The following is a 6,419-nucleotide window of genomic DNA, read 5'->3' as shown; positions in this document are numbered from 1 at the left end:
ATATAAACCCTGAACTTCTGATACTCTGGGTCCTAGTAGCAACCTGCTGCGTCAGGAAAAGCAGGACCCCCATGCACTACTAATAAACTCCGATTGTGTGACTTGCATTGCTGCCTCGGGTCTTTGCCTCTCAGGATTTGGGGCAGTGGTGATTCTCAGACCCTAAAAAGGGTCTGTACATATATAATTAGTATCACAATTCTTCTTAAGCAAGTATACAATGGTCCCCCACTACCACGAATTATGCAGTCGAGTTTCCCACATTTGGGGAAATCGCAGGGGTCAGCACATCCGGAGTGCAATGGGTGAGTCTTGCCCTGGGGAAACCACCTTCGTGATCATGTTATCTCCCCTGCCAGGTAAGTATATATAATGGTTTCTTAATCTAATTTTACTTATTTTATCATTTTAGGTTTTTTTTTTTTAGATCCAATATGGGTCTCACTGCTTACTTTTTGTTTTCACTTGAATATAGTTTTCTGTTTCTTCCCTAAGTGCATCCTTTAAACTGAAATTTACTTTTTTCTTTTACTTGTTTCTTTGTACTTTTGATTTTTTATTACTTTATTTAAACACCATGGTTTAAAAAATTGTTCTTTATACACTTCTTTTTAACTCAATATTCCATCCTCAGTCTCATCACCAGCATATTTCCAAGTTTTCCAGCCACCTCCAACTCTTCCTCCAGGGAAGGTACAAATAATTTATTTTTTATAGCTTGCATAGGTAAATGGAGAATGGAATTCTTGAAAATTATTTCAGTAAAAGGAGATTTGTGAAAATTTTTGTATCTCACAAGGGGGCCATTAAGCCCTTGCTAGAGGGTTTACTAAACTGTTGCCTTCTGTGTTGTTTTTGTTTATGGACATTATTTAGCTTCCATGATTCTTTCCCATCTAATTGGGTGTGCTCTGACTGGAGTGTAAGTATTGAAGAAGTTGAAAGTATGACTCCTGCAGCCTCGCATGCTGCAGGAGCTCCATGATCTGTAGAACTGGGCCAATGAGTTTACATGTCAGAGGCTGTAGGCTGTGAAACTCTGATTTCAGGAAGTATTAGAGATGTGCAGCAGCAGGCAGTCTGGTCCTACTCTAAGAAGACACTCGAGTTTGGTTGGTTTGGTGAAGTTGGGATATTGACATGACGTTGTTGATACAAATGGATGGAACTGCAGGGGGTTTCTGCTTTTTAACCCACATGTTTTTCATGGGTGTCTCAGAGTTACGAGCTGGAAGACTGGTTACCCATAAAATTTAGTAGCATGGTTTGCAATTTCTGAGATTAGTCATGTATCTGTAAAGATAGGCCAATGTGGTGATGGCTGTAGGATTAGATGTGTATGGCCACTCCACCCTGAACATGCCCGATGTCTGAAGTGAATTTCTTACAGATAAATTAGAGCTGCAACTCTATCTTTTTAAAAATCCACCCAACTACTCTTTGCCTTTTGGTAATAAGTTTATCCATTTCCATTTATAAAGAAAACTACAAAACACTGCTTCAAGAAATAAAAGAGGACACAAGAATTGGAGTCACATACTTTATTCATGGATATGAAGGATTAACATTAATATGCAATACACACCAAAGGATTGTACAGATTTAAAGCAATTCCTCTAAGGTTAACCCATGACATTCTTCAAAGAAGTGAATTAAACACTCCTGAAATTCATTTGGAAAAATAAACACCCCTGAATATCTAAAACAACCCTTAGGAAAAGAAAGATTGGAAACATCACTTCCCAAATTTTAAATTGTATTACATCAATAGTTATTAAAATAGCATGGTATTGGAATAAATACAGACCCTCAAATCAATTGAATAGACTTGAGTACTCAGAAAATGTTCCCCAGACAGACAATCAATTCATCTTTGATAAAGGGGCAAGAAAATCAAAATGTAGCAAAGAAAACCTTTTCAAGAAGTGGTGTTGAGACAATTTGTCAGCTACATGCCAAAAAGCGAACTCTGTCCTCCATTTAACACCATGCACAGAGGTCAAATTGAATTGGAATAAAGATCTTGATATCAGACCAAGAACCATAAAGTATAAAGAAGTCAACATAGGAAAAACACTCCATGACATTGAGACTAACAGCATCTTCAATGAGGAAATACCAACTGTTCAAACAAGTAGAAGCAAATATAAACAAATGGGACTACATTAAACTGAGAAACTTCTGCACTTCAAAGGAAATAGTGACTAGAATACAAAGGACATCCATAGAATGGGAGAAACTATTCACCCAATATCCATCAGATCAGGAGTTAATATCTAGGATATACACGGTACTGACAGAACTTAAGAAAAAAACATCAAACACAACAAAAAATGGGGAGATCAAATGAACGAACACTTCCTCAACGAAGAAATAGAGATGGCCAAAAGGCACATGAATAAAGACTCCACATCTCTATTCATCAGGGAGATGCAAATAAAAACTACAGTGAGGTACCATCTATGCCACTGAGACTGGCACACATCACAAAGACAAAGAACAATCAGTGCTTGCCATGATGTAGGGAAAAAGAAACTCTCATTCACTGCTGGTGAAAATGCCATGTAGGCTAACCTTTTTGGAAAACAATATGGAAATACCTCAAAAATCTGGCAATTGAGCTCTCATAGGATCCAGCTATACCACTCATAGGGATATACCCTAGGAACACAAAATACAAAAATACTTTCTGCACACTTATATTCATTGTAGCACTGTTTACAATAGCCAGAATCTAAAAATAATCCAGATGCCTGACAATAGATGAGTGACTAACGAAACTAGTACATCTGCACAAATGAATATTATGCAACTGACAGGAAAAATGAAGCCATGAAATTGTTCTATACATGGATGAACATGGAAACTAGTGAAATGAGTCACAGGGAGAGAGATAGACATAAAATAGTCTTATTCATTTGTGAAATTTAAGAAAAATAAAAGATAGTATGGTAATAAATGCAGATAATAGAGATAAGGTTTGAAAGGAACTCGACCATAAGTGTGCGCCCCTGAGCTGCCCTGTGCTGCCTGGGACCTGTGGACCTGTGGTAAACATGGGACTGCTCCCCTTCCACCCCAACCGCAAGTGCACGCCCTTCCACCTGGGACCTTTGGGTAGGCTATTGTATTTACTTAGTCTTTCTCTTCTCTCTAATCTATTGTTTTCCCCTCCCCTTTCTATCCTAAGCCAAATCCTAACCAATTATTTATCTTTTCTTATCTCAATCATATCTCAAAATTTCAAACCCAGCCTTGAGGGTCAGACCTCCAACAACAGCCTAGGAATAGAACACCAATGTCTACCTTTATGTGGGCATGAATTTGTAGACAGTGGACTCCTCTCTGATTGCGAAACCTAAAATGTAAGCAAACCATGCCTAAACTGTATATATAGTCCCTCTCATATATAATCCCTCCTCATCAGAAATCCCTCTATTTTCTCATCCTTAATCCTGACCCATTACCCTTTCTTATTTAATGCTATTTAACCTCTTTACCCTCAGTTATTAACCCATTAGGTACCAAGGCCAACCTCCTGCTCCAATAAACCACCATCAAGCTCCCAAACCAAAAGGACACCATCCAAGCCCCACATTACATGCCTCAGCAAGAAACTAAAACCAACACAAGTGCTGACTCATGCTCTATGGTCCTTTTTCTTACCCTCCTAATCATGGACTATCGCATGCTACTGAGTCAGACCCAGAAGGACCCAGCTCAAAAACACTCCCCTCATGGCTACAAATAATTTCACAAACCCAACAAAATGTGGTGTGTGATTTTACCCTCCACAAGAATGCTCAAAAGACTCATTGGGGAAGCCTATATTTCCTTTATGTATTTAATACTTCCATAGTAATTCCTCCTAGTCTGTTTATCCCCAAAAATGTAAATGGCATTGTTTTGAACACCTCTTTAAATGCAATTTTATTTATTTCTTCTATTATATATATATATATAAATATATATATATCTTTTTCTCTTTGTCTCTACAATCTCACCTGTTTTGGTTATCAGTGGTATGAAAACATACAAGGAAAGTCTTGCCTGGGATAAAAGTCCAGGTAATCAAGGCACAGGGACTATGCAGACTATCATTCCCACCTCCAAGTCCACCAGCAATATAATTTGTCACCATACCCTTTTGCATAGGCACTCTAAATAAAGGGAAATGTTATACACAGAAGAAAAGCTCTTATCTACTAGGGATAAAAACCCACACTTTTTATGATACAGGCTCGTCTCCCACCTAAACATATGTCATGTGGACCCAACTTAGACTCCATGTAATCAGACAGTGACTGTCCAACCCAGAACCCCAGATCCCAGACAGAAAATTGACACAGGTCCCAGCAACAGTACCAGGAACCAGATTACACCCAAGGAAATTTCGAACGCCAACCATGGCACCAACTTGCACCAGTTATATCATGACATCCTGACATGAGGAAACAGCAACAACTTGAGTAGCAGAGGACCACCCTATCTCACCATCTAGTGGTATATTACAATTGGGAGACATGTCATCCTTTGCCCTAAGCAAAAACCAAAATTGCTATTTACAGAAGACTGACCTTGACAAACACAAACTGGACAGAACCTAGCAAGGGACCAATGAAGAAGTTCCTTGACTAGGCCTCAGCTTCGGATTCGCACAAAAACCAAGATCTCTAATCCCAGAAGTCTGACTTTGACAACTGCAATTGAGCAGAACATTTGGAACCATGCTGAAAGACTATTGCCTAGGCTCTGACCTAGGATATGAGCAAAATCCAAGTCCACTAACCACAGAAGACTTATTACAACAACAGTGATGAAACAGAAATCCTAGAACCATAAAAAAAACAAACAAACGAAAACAAAACAAAAAACCTCTCTCCTAGCCTTTGCAAATATCAAGATCTTCAGCTACAGAGGTGGGATGTCATTGCCCACACCTGAGTGGAAAGTATTCTGGAACCATAAAAAGACCTTGGGGTGTGTAAAAGAGTGAATATGGAGCCTGTAGTTGTTCCCATGGCAGTATGATTCAAGGGCGGAGAAACCATGTATCTCTTAGGTCAAGAGAATTCCTGTTCTAATTTCTCCAATGTTTACTGTATCTATGCAAAAATAAAAGCAAAACAAAAAAAAACCAACAAACCTTTTTTAAGAAGTTGCTGGTCTGTTTTTTTTTTTTTTCTTCATAGCTGATGGTTTTGGGTTTTGGTTTACTCTTTTCTTTTGATCTTTTTCTTAATCTTTTTTGTACTTTTTTGTTAGTCCTTTATTGTTTGTTTTTTAATAGTCTTGTCTCATTTTATTTTGTTTTGTTACTTTTTTCTTTTTTTCCTTTCTTCTTCAAAGGGATACTTACAAGACCTAGACGGACTCCTCCCATATCCCATCTTATATCTCCAATAAAGCCACGTTACTGGAATCACCTTGATCAGCATCATATTTGGAGGCAGAAAAATGGATAATATCAAGACCAGACAGTCCTATGTCCATTTGGTGGAAATAAAAAATGATCAGACTTGAACACAAAATCTAAAGTCAATAACAGAAATGATACCCAATCTACATCAAGCTGTACATGGGGGGAACAGTTGCACTAGCATTATGGGGTTAGAGGAGGGGGAAGAGGGATGCATGCTGGGAACAGGAGTGGAGGGAGGACAACACTGGTGGTGGGAATTCCCCTCATTCATTACTACTATGTGCTTTAAATAGTACTGTGAAAGATTTGTAATTCACTTTGCCCACAAAAAGAAAGGTTGGCAATATTTAAAAAAAAAAAGGGTTTGAAAGGACCAGCCCATGATATAAAAAGCTTGCCACAAAGATTGGGGGTGGTGTGCAGTTATAGAAATAACTAAAACATCAACATCATGACAATGGTAGTGAATGAGAGAAATAGATGTCTCAAGGACAGACAAGATGTGAGGGAGTGAATTAGGGGGCATTATTGGTGAGAAGGTTGTACTAATGTACTTTTTATGACTTTTTTATGACTTTTTATGATGGAAACAACTACAATCATGATTATATCAATGGTGCTATCATTAATAAACAACATCAATGTAAAGAATTAAATACCTAAGCCAAAGTCAAAGACAATAGAATAAAGTAATAAAATTAAGAGACCAAAACTATACAATCTAAAAATAAAATGGACCTGTTACACTTATTGACCAGGGGGATAATGGAGGAGGTATGGAATGCATTCCATAAATTTGGATGGAGGAGCTCAACACTGGTGGTAGGAATGGCCCTAATTCACAGTCATTGTATGCCCGTAATACTATGAAGAACTTGTAATTCACAAGGGTCTGAATAAAAAAAAATTAAAGTAAACACACCCGATTGATATAGAATTAAACCTAACTATAGAATCTGAATTTTGTTAGTAAATTCAATCCATTTACTTACTACCA

The 6,419-nt window shown here is 37.9% G+C and overlaps 1 non-coding gene across 1 annotated transcript; it reads right to left on the bottom strand.

Annotated features, from left to right (window-relative positions):
• Positions 1-204: 204 nt before the first annotated feature.
• LOC126026317 (U1 spliceosomal RNA) lies at positions 205-367 on the bottom strand. Its single transcript, XR_007501610.1, has one exon. It is a non-coding gene; the product is annotated as a U1 spliceosomal RNA (small nuclear RNA).
• Positions 368-6,419: the final 6,052 nt, after the last annotated feature.

The sequence above is a fragment of the Suncus etruscus genome, chromosome 13 (genome assembly GCF_024139225.1).
Source record: "Suncus etruscus isolate mSunEtr1 chromosome 13, mSunEtr1.pri.cur, whole genome shotgun sequence".
In the NCBI taxonomy this organism is placed as follows: Eukaryota; Metazoa; Chordata; class Mammalia; order Eulipotyphla; family Soricidae; genus Suncus; species Suncus etruscus.
Note: the sequence above shows the minus strand (reverse complement) of the source record. Positions and strands in the feature narration are given on the sequence as shown.